Here is an 11,512-nt window from a genome sequence, read left to right on the forward strand (position 1 = left end):
AAGACTGTGTTTGTTCCTAGTGTTCAGCTAGCCGTCCTGCTAGCCACCTCTTGTGAAGACTGTGTTTGTTCCTAGTGTTCAACTAGCCGTCCTACTAGTCCTTCCCTAAAGACTGTGTGCTGACTTCCAGCCAGGCCAGCCGTCACCCCGCGGTTCCAGCAGTCCTGCTGGCCGCCTGCAGCTGAGGGCTCAACCCTCGGTGAACAGCGGTCGCCGCGGGTGAAGATTCGGGGTGCTCGGCTGTTCCCTGGGGCCTTGTGGGGCTCGGGGAGACGCGAGAGCTCACCAACACCAGATAGACATCAGAGACACGGCAGACACGACAGGAAACGGAAGCCATGAACTCGCCGACGCAACCCGATCTACGGGACCTGGCCAAGGTACTCCAGCAGCAACAGGAACAGCTTAATGCCCTGTCGGGGGCGCTCCAGAACGTATGCTCTCAACTTTCCACGCTTCAGGTACAGAACCAGGCCGCTGCGGTCCAGGGGGCCGCAGCGGCTCCCCGAGTGGGAGGGTTCCGCATGGGACCTCGGTTCCCTGAACCAGCACGATATGATGGGACCCCCGGAGGATGTTGGGGGTTCCTCAACCAGTGTAATCTGGCCTTCCGGATGCAACCGGAGGCGTTTGCTTCGGACCAAAGTAAGGTGGGCTACATTATGGGCCTTTGTGTAGGGAAGGCCCAGGCTTGGGTGGCCCCCCTGAACGAGCAGCAGGACCCCATTCTGGATGATTATAGTGAATTTCAGCGCCGGTTCCGGATGGTGTTCGACCTTCCGGGGAGACCCTCCTCCGTGGCGTCGGAACTACTCCGGATTCATCAGGGAGAAGGAACGGTGGCCGACTATGCCATCCGGTTTCGGACTTTAGCCACGGAGCTGCGTTGGAATCCGTTGTCCTTGATGGCCATCTTTATGGAAGGCCTCCAAGAACGGATCAAGGACGAATTGGCGGGACGGGAGATCCCCGGACAATTGGATGCCCTCATTTCGTTCTGTATACGAGTTGACACTCGATTCCAGGAGCGAGCCAGAGCCCGGGCGGAGCGGCAGAAGTGGGCACGAGGGACATCCTGGATGGGCAAAGGACCGTCCCCCCGCCAGGAGAACCGGGACTCCACGGAGCCCGGGGAAGAGCCGATGGTGATGGGCCGTCAACGGTTGACTCCCTCCGAAAGACAGCAGCGACAGTCGAACGGACTATGCTTCTATTGTGGGAAGGCTGGACATTTTCTCCGGACTTGTTCCGTCCGGCCGGGAAATGCGCTCCCCAAGGCACCCTGAGGGGAGGGTTCTTGGGGCACTCCGCACCCCTACCGGACTCCTTGATAACACTACCAGTAACTTTATGGTGGCAGGAGACCACGATCCAGACCCAGGCCCTGGTGGACTCAGGGTCAGGGGGCAACTTTATTGGACTCGAACTGCTGCAGCAAATGGGCTGGCCCACGCTCCCGCGGAGGCCGGTGCTGCGAATAACCTCCATCCAAGGGACTACACTTCCCCAGCCGGTCACGGAGATCACCCCCGGGTTGGGATTACAGGTGGGGGAGGATCATCGGGAGGAGGTCCAATTCCTAGTGCTATCCCGGACCATCCACCCAGTGGTTCTGGGACTGCCGTGGTTACGGTGCCACAACCCGGTTATCGATTGGCCCGGGGGAAGGATTCAAGCTTGGGGTAGTTCCTGTCAGGAGACCTGTTGTAAGGGCCGGGCTGGCAGCTGTCCGGCCTTAAATACGTTGCCCGAGGAGGGAGAGGTTGAACCGGGCTCGCTGCCTATGGATTATAGAGACTTTGCAGATGTGTTTAATCCCAAGGAAGCAGAGGTGCTACCGCCTCATAGGTCTTTTGACTGTGCCATTAATCTGAAGACGGATACGGTGCCCCCTCGGGGCCGACTGTACAAGCTGTCCCGAGGAGAGTCCAAGGTAATGCAAGAATACATCCGGGAGAACCTGCGCAAGGGGTTCATCCAGCCTTCTACGTCCCCAGCGGGGGCGGGATTCTTTTTTGTTACCAAGAAGGATGGGTCCCTGAGACCTTGTATTGACTATCGGGGGTTAAATGCCATCACCGTGAAAGATCGTTTTCCGCTACCGCTCATTCCCGAGCTCTTTGACAGGCTGCAAGGAGCACAGGTGTTCACGAAATTGGATTTGCGGGGGGCCTACAATTTAGTTCGAATCCGGTCAGGGGACGAATGGAAAACGGCTTTTAACACCCACGAGGGACATTTTGAATATCGGGTGATGCCGTTCGGTCTCTGCAATGCCCCTGCGGTGTTTCAACGTCTTATCAACTACGTGCTAGAGGATTTGCTAAACTCCACGGTGATTGTATATCTGGACGACATTCTGGTTTACTCTAAGGACCCCACGGAGCATACGGGCCATGTTCGCGCTGTGCTGCACCGGTTACGACAAGCCCATCTATTTGCGAAACTCAGTAAATGCGCTTTCCATCAGCGGTCATTACCCTTTCTAGGATATATTCTGCTACCCGGGGGCCTACAGATGGAGCCAGACAAACTCTGGGCCATTCGCGAGTGGCCACAACCGTTGGGACTGAAGCCCCTACAACGGTTCCTGGGATTCGCCAATTACTATCGCCAGTTTATTCCCGATTGACAGCACCACTGACGGCACTCACCCAAAAGAACGCGAGGGTCCGGGATTGGCCGCCAGAGGCGCAAGCGGCTTTTCGTCAGGTAAAAGAGGCCTTCGAGTCAGCGTCCATCCTGCTGGCCCCCGATCCGGAGAAGCCTTTCATTGTAGAAGTGGACGCGTCCGCCTTGGGGGCCGGGGCGGTCATCTCTCAAATCAACCCCGGAGGCCGGCGCCAACCGTGCTCCTTCTTCTCACGTAAATTCTCCCCAGCCGAACGGAACTATACGGTCGGGGATAGAGAACTCCTGGCTCTGAAATTAGCCCTGCAGGAGTGGAGGCACTTGCTGGAGGGAGCGGAGCACCGGTTTATGGTCATTACGGACCACAAGAACCTCCTATACCTTCAAGAGGCTCAGCGATTGAATCCCCGACAGGCTCGGTGGTCATTATTTTTTGCCAGGTTTCATTTTCAGTTAGTATTCCGGGCGGCGTCCCAGAATACCCCGGCGGACTCGCTCTCCCGGGCATTTGAGGTCCCTGAAGAGACCAAGGAGGCTCATCCGATGTTAGATCCCGCGTGTCTCAGTGCGGCTACAGGGGACGTCGCACCGATCAAGGAGTTCGTGTCGGCCGCCGACCGAAAGAGAGTCATGCAATGGGGACACTCATCTTGATGGGCCGGGCACTTCGGGTATCACAAGACTCTCCGATTCATCGCGAGACAGTATCAATGGCCGCAAATGAGGCGGGATATTCTCCAGTTTGTTACCTCGTGCCCGGTGTGTGCACGGACCAAGCCAGTAGGGGGACCTCCCGTGGGGGACCTGCAACCATTGCCCGTACCGACCACTCCCTGGTCGGAGGTATCCATGGATTTCATCACTGACCTACCCCGTTCCCAGGGTCATACCGTGATCTGGGTTGTGGTAGACCGGTTCTCAAAGATGGCTCACTTCGTCCCATTTTCGAGCCTTCCTTCGGCAGCCTCTCTAGCCCAGGCCTTCATTCACCACATTTTTCGACTACATGGGCTGCCCAGTCGGATCATCAGTGACCGAGGACCCCAATTTACCTCACGCTTCTGGAGAGCCTTGTGCACGGCCTTGGGAGTGGAGACCCATTTTTCATCCGCCTATCATCCCCAAACCAACGGCATGGTTGAGAGAATTAACCAAACCCTGAAAGGATTCTTGCGAGCCTTTGTTAACCAACGACAAGATAACTGGGCTTCCCTACTTCCCTGGGCCGAGTTCGCTTATAACCAGAGTGACCATTCATCCTCAGGGCATTCCCCGTTCTTCGTGGTATACGGATGACATCCTCGGCTTCCAGGGCCGTTCCCTTCTACCACGGTAACCCCGGTAGGGGACCAAACCCTGGCAGACCTACAGAAGGTCTGGGAGATGACTAGGGAACAACTACAGAAGACCGTTACCAAAGATAAAATCTTTGCCGACCGCCACCGGCGACCAGCCCCAGTGCTCCAGCCAGGGCAGAAGGTATGGTTAAGCACTAAGCATTTGAGACTCCGAGTGCCTTCCCGGAAACTGGGACCGCGTTATGCTGGACCTTTTGCGATTCAAGAACGAATTGGACCAGTCACATATCGGTTGCGATTACCTGGGACCCTACGAGTGCACAACGCCTTCCATGTCTCCTTACTGAAGAGGTTTCGAGGGTCCGGATGGCACCCGCGCCCATCCCAAGAGGAAGCTCTCCAGGTGGCCCCGGATCCAGAGTATGAGGTAGGAGAGATTCTTGACTCAAAATGGCGGCGGGGAAGACTGTATTATTTGTTATCATGGAAGTCTTTTGGCCCCGAAGACAACTCCTGGGAACCCGTGGCTAATGTACATGCCCCAGAATTGGTTAAAGCCTTCCACGCCCGATATCCGTCCAAACCTGGACCCCGGGAGAAGGGGTCATCCGGGGAGGATACTGTCCCGTTCCGGGCCCTTACCTGGCGGTCCGCGGGCAGGAGCGGGAACCAGGGGCGCCCGTGGGATCCGGGACGGAAGGGAGAGGCTGCCGAGGGGATCGGCACTGCCGTCAGCTGCTCCGAGGCCGGCGATCCAGAGGAGCAGGTGCCGGCCTCGGAGAAGGAGATCCGCCAGCCAAGATGGCGGCGCCGGCGTCTTCGTTCTCCTCGCTGGAGCAGGACCAGCGAGGTAGCTCCGCCCACTCGCGCCGGATTGGCGCATCCACAGGGAGACCCCGCCTGCCGGACGGGAGGACCAATCCGGGCCCCTCTGCCTGCCTGGTCGAAGAGGATTGGCTCCAGCTGTTGCTATCGGAGGGACGAGCGGGGGATTTAGACGGAGACACGGAAGGGCTCCAGTGCTTCCGTTTTGTGTATCAGAAGCCACCTCTTGTGAAGACTGTGTTTGTTCCTAGTGTTCAGCTAGCCGTCCTGCTAGCCACCTCTTGTGAAGACTGTGCTTGTTCCTAGTGTTCAGCTAGCCGTCCTGCTAGCCACCTCTTGTGAAGACTGTGTTTGTTCCTAGTGTTCAGCTAGCCGTCCTGCTAGCCACCTCTTGTGAAGACTGTGTTTGTTCCTAGTGTTCAGCTAGCCGTCCTGCTAGCCACCTCTTGTGAAGACTGTGCTTGTTCCTAGTGTTCAGCTAGCCGTCCTGCTAGCCACCTCTTGTGAAGACTGTGTTTGTTCCTAGTGTTCAACTAGCCGTCCTACTAGTCCTTCCCTAAAGACTGTGTGCTGACTTCCAGCCAGGCCAGCCGTCACCCCGCGGTTCCAGCAGTCCTGCTGGCCGCCTGCAGCTGAGGGCTCAACCCTCGGTGAACGGCGGTCGCCACGGGTGAAGATTCGGGGTGCTCGGCTGTTCCCTGGGGCCTTGTGGGGCTCGGGGAGACGCGAGAGCTCACCAACACCAGATAGACATCAGAGACACGGCAGACACGACAGAAGTGAAGTATTTGTTTAGCATGTTCACTTTATCCTCATCACTCTCCACACAGCAATTCTTTGTATCGTTCAGTCTTGTAATTCCATTCCTATTTTTTTTGTCCTTTCCCCAATATATCTAAAAAAAAAACAAGGCACCCTCTTGAGGTCCACTGCTTTAATGTCCCATGGAGAAGGTGGGAAGCCACCGAAAATCCTGGTTGTGTGCATGATTTTTTGGCAGCTTTTGTAAAAGAATACTTCAGGCAGGCGGCATCAAGGACTACCATGTTGTACCGTGCACAAATGAGTCCTGCATACAAGCCCAGCATCATCAGGAGGTATGTTGCCTTGGCGCATAATCTGGACCTGTGCAATAATGGTGTGCATACAAGCAGTGTTTCATTATAATATTAGTATAATTAACAATATGTTATGACACTTTCAGACTTGTCCACCCCTTAGACCTCCTACAAATTCTGGAGGAATGTCTCCCTCCCTGCTTCTCAAACCATAGCATCCCCCCAAGCCAGGTGTTGCTTCCAGTACAACCTCTAGACCAAAATGTTTGCCCACTCCTGCTCTAAAGCTTTAGTATTAGAAGTTTTAAACATTTTGAGATCTTAGATGTACTAATTGTTGTAATACTGGAATTTTTCCTACTGTTTGTACAACTCAACCACCTCTGGCTAAAATTAGCTCCATCTGGGTTAATTTATCTGGAAACTAAAATCATGACAGAATTAAAGACTTGTATCAACTTAACTATATGTGCCAGTTATTGTGCAAATTATAGAGGATTTAAAGGTGTAGATAGATTTGTGCATAAACTGGTTAGGTGGGATCAATTTAGTAAAAATCTTGCCTCACCTACTTGAGCTCTTTCAGCATATAAACTGCTTAATCCTGCATTCCAAGAGATAAAAGGCCGCTGACAAGCTCTTTAGGCAACAAAAGAATGCCCAGAATAAAACTGAATTGTCACTGGTTACTGAGAGGTAGAGGAGATAAGGCATTCCCTAGTCTCAGATGATGGTTTTGAGCCTCCAGATTTGTCTGCTTAAAAGATTGGATAGGTAACATCATCTAGGGCTTTCTGAAAGACAATTAGTTTCTATGCTTGAGGGATGGAGCACCTGTCACGTTACTACATACAGCCCTTCTAATCCGTTAATACACAGATAATGTAGGCAAGATCTGGTTAGGGCACATACCCTTTCAATTTGGAAAGCTGTACAAGTTGCTATGGATGTTAATTAAAATCATTTGTCTCCTATTTGTCCAGAAATAATCCTGATATTTTGATGTGTAGGTTTTTGATTGGCACAATACATTGATGTTACTATGTTATATGATATAAAATATCTTATAGAGAGTAAAACAAAACTTTTCTATAAGCAACCTCTCAGTTCTGTGTTGTTTGTAAAAAGAAAGGGCTGGAAGTTGAGGAAACTTATAGCACAATATAGCACAAATGACAATGACAGCAGAATTACCACTGGCCCAATGCAGTTGACTGCGGTAGTACCACCTCAAGCGTGCGCCATTTCTGGCACACTGGGAACGTTTTTTTATTTTGTAGCACAGTGCTAATCTAGCAGTAATCAGGCATTACTACGTGCTGCTCGATTACTGTCTGTGTACTGCGGGAACCCTTACCGCCACCTCAATGGGTGGCAGTAAGTGCTCCCCCTCCTCCCCCCCCCCCCCCCGGCATGGCCACACCGCATGGCCATTTTTTAGGGGCTTTTTATCCGCTGCAGTAAAAATAGCTCTGGTGCGTGGGGAAAACGGCCCCCGCCACTACCACAGGGCCCTTTTTCCCCTCAGCTTAGTAAGAGAACACTATAATATGTACCACAGAAAGAAAGTATATCAAAATCCCATTTCTAAGGGTATCAGGTTTGCTAACATGGATGAAGGAGGCTGCTACTTCTGATAACAGAATCTTATGGACGAAGATTGGGTGCCCTATTTACTAAGGGGCATTAAAGTTTTTAGCGCGTGCTAAAAATTAGCACACTCTAACCATGCAGACACCCATAGGTATATTATGGGCATCTACACAGTTAGCGTGAACTAAAAACGCTAATGGGCCTCTAGCACGGCTTAGTAAACAGGGCCCTGAGTTTGTAAATGGAAAAGCCCTTTAAAGTTTCCATGTGACACAATAAATTGATTATTGTGTAGAACATACAGTTATCCTCTGTTCTTTTCTAAATTTAACCCTCATTCTGGAACTGGATGTTTGAGAAAATGCAGATTACACACATTTGTGGACTTTGCCTACTGACTCAGTGCAGTGTTGTTGAAGAGAAGTTATACAGGATCTCTTAATTGGATCACTGAACTGAACAACAAGGATCTGGAGGAAGCTAAATAAATGTCTAATGGCAAACAAGATGAGTCTCAATTTGGCATTATCCCAAACTTAAAATTGAGGGTAACATGATTTCATAACCTTTGACCATGTTATTAAAGATGGTCAGTTGTTACCATTCCAGCATCTAAAGGAAAAATGCTTGCTACCATCTAATCAATATTTTAAGAGATTACAGTTGATTCATTGCATTGCTAAAAGCACTATTAATTATAAGGGATTTCAGAAGTCGGCTGATTTGGATCACTGGAGTCATGCGGTATTGAGTGTGAGAAAAGCAGTTTCTATTATTTATAAATTGTTGGATACCATCTCTACAAGATATCAACTTGGGTTGGTGGAAATAAACTATGGGAGAATAATATGCAACTAAATGAAGAGGAGTTCATCTCAATTTAAGAGTTAATTGACTCGTATTGTATAACAGTTTCCGAGAACCCCTGTACTTCATGGCACATCGAGCTGTCTGGATGCTGTGGAAGAGGTGGGAGAATTAACTATGAGTAATGTTTGCTGGCATTGTAAAAAAGATGCAAAGTATTCATTCTCATATGTAAATTGAATGTGAAGAACTACAGCCTTTTTGGTGGAAAGCATAGGAGAGATACTTCCAGTTGATTTATATCTCTACTATAATAAAAAGCACCTCCAGCGTTCTGAAGCTGACTCCGTGGCTTCACTGAAGTGAAGGGTCCGTAAGGTTCATCAGATTCATAAGTCTGTCTCCATCTGTCTCTGTCCCACTCTCGCGTCCAAACGTGATGACATTGAGGGTGGAACGGTACGACAGCAGCACAAAGCAAGTTCGCGCCACTCGCATGCCCACACCGACAGCCTTCCCAAACAACAATTTCACACCTGCTCCTCCTCACGTCATAGCCACACAAGTGAGGAAAACAGTTGCAAGTGCGCCGCACGAGAAGGAACAGAAATCATTAGTGGCCAATAGGAAAGGAGCAGGGGAAGGAGACAAAAGAGAAGAGACATTAGATTGGCCAGTAGAAGGGAGAGGAGCCGCGATGCAGGGAGCAGTGAATCAGCACAAAATGGGGCAGACACAGCCTGAATCGGTGATGGGGGAGGGTTGGCGGCGGGAAGGGGGGCTAAAGAGGGTCGCGGCAGGTGTTCCAGGGGTCAGGAACTCCGAGGGGGGGTTGGAAATCGGAGGGAGGGAGTCTGCAAATCGGAGTGAGGAAGGCAGGGAGGTGGGGTCTGGAACTTGAAGAGGGAGGTGGGGTCTGCAAATCGGAGGGAGGGAGGGAGGCAGGGAGGTGGGGTCTGGAACTCAAAGGGGGGGTCTGGAATTCAGAGGGAGGGGGGTCACACACACACACACTGATGAAGAATCCCAATCCCCCCCCCCCAATCTCACACACACACTGATGCAGAACATGGACACTCACTCTCTGTGTATTACACACTCAATCACTGACACCCCACCGCCCCCAGCAATGCTGACCCCTCCCCTCCCCCCTCACTTTCACACACAGACACTCATTCAACATCACCTCACCCCTCAAAAAAAAAACCACAGCAAAGAAACTGAAAACAGCCCTCTTACAAACAGCCCACCCCCCACAACAACACTGACCAACCTCCAAGCTGCCTGCCACCCATTCCCACTAAAGCAGCATCAACCCTGAAAGAACACAAGTACATCAAACAATATAGATCACATTATACAGTATGATAGTACTTATAATACACTACAGAAAATTATTTAGTGAGGAGTGGCCTAGTGGTTAGAGTGGTGGACTTTGATCCTGGGGAACTGGGTTCGATTCCCACTGCAGGGCACAGGCAGCTCCTTGTGACTCTGGGCAAGTCACTTAACCCTCCATTGCCCCAGTTACAAATAAGTACCTGTCTATAATATGTAAGCTGCATTGAGCCTGCCATGAGTGGGAAAGCATGGGGTACAAATGTAATAAAAATATAAATATATAAATATTTATTACCAACAAAGCATATTTCTCCAAACAATTCCCCTAAAAACATTAATGGGAGAAGGTGATTACCTTGCTAGCGCCCGTTTCATTTCAATAAGAAACGGGCTTTTTTTTACTAGTACATATATATATATATATATATATATACACCTGAATTTATATTAACAGAAGCCCAGGGAAGACTATCTGATATTTTAGTTTCCATTACTGTTCAACAAATATTGACCGATTGGAAATAGATTTTGTGTTTAAATATAACTTTTTGGTAGCACACTATCTGTCTAGTCTGTAAGTATAAGCTGCCAAAAAGTTACAGAAGTATGCGAGTATAGTTAGTGTTCAGTGGAAGATGATCTAGTAAGGAATGTTGATACCAGGCTGTTAGTTTTCTATCTTACCATGAGGTGGTTACTGGCTTCTGATCTTGTCATTAACTAATGGAATTTGTTATAGTTTTGTATTTTATATTAATGTTATGAAAACAAACTATGTTGAACTTTAAAAAGTAATTAAATGTCTTACAAAGTACAGTAATTGCAAATTTGGAATTTCACACAAGGATTTGGGATTATAAATCCAAGAATTCAACAAGGGGTCCAGAATATATATATATATATATATATTTTATTTTTTTTTTACCCAAGGATTGCAGGTCTAGGAACATGGCACAAGAAACTTCTTTGGAGCAAGTCTCTGGAGTAGAAGTCAATAGATTTCACAAGGCAAAAAAGTCAAAGACAAGTTGTCCATAGAGTTCAGGAATAGACAGGAAACTTTGGCATAAGCTCTGCAGATGCATTAACTAGCAGCAGGTAGAATCAACTTAAACCTGAAGCTTTTGGGTTTGTAGCGGTAGAGAGGGGGAAGAACTCAAGGAAGCTGAATATTTGAGGTTTTTCCCTGAAAGCTGTGGTATTCAAATTTAACTGAGTCTCAGTCTTTTAGTAGGTGGCTGAGACAATCACCGGGTCATAGATGACTACAAGGTATTGGTCACCTAGCATTATGTAGTGTACAGCAGATTCAAAGGCAGCTTAATCTTTGGTAGCCTCACAATATGCAGGTTAAATACATACAGTACAATAGGCAAGTTCTCTCATGCACCCCATTTGTAAGAGCCTGTGAGTAGGCATAGAATATGAGGCATAGACAGAAGCACTGACAAGGAATCCAATGCAAGGGTATTTATTTATTTGTTACATTTGTATCCAAGTAACAAAAACTAAGGGGAAGCTCGCTTGAAGCCTATGTAATCACAACAAAATTTATTTATTTATTTATTGAATTTGTATCCCACATTTTCCCACCTATTTGCGGGCTCAGTGTGGCTTGCAATACATGGAGGGGCATAATTGAACGAAAACGCCTATCTCCATGGGCGTTTATCTCCGAGAACGGGTCAGTGAAGGGGCGGACCGAACCGTATTTTCGAAAAAAATAGACGCCCATGTTTTATTCAACAATGTGTGAGCTGGGCGTTTTTGTTTTTCAGCGATAATAGAAAATGAAAGCGCCCAGCTCAAAAACGAATAAATCCAAGACATTTATTCGTGGGAGGGGCCAGGATTCGTAGTGCACTGGTCCCCCTCACATGCCAGGACACCAACCGGGCACCCTAGGGGGCACTTTTACAAAAACAAATAAAAAGGTCAAAGAGCTCCCAGGTGCATAGC

The sequence above is a fragment of the Microcaecilia unicolor genome, chromosome 2 (assembly GCF_901765095.1).
Source record: "Microcaecilia unicolor chromosome 2, aMicUni1.1, whole genome shotgun sequence".
Taxonomy (NCBI): Eukaryota; Metazoa; Chordata; class Amphibia; order Gymnophiona; family Siphonopidae; genus Microcaecilia; species Microcaecilia unicolor.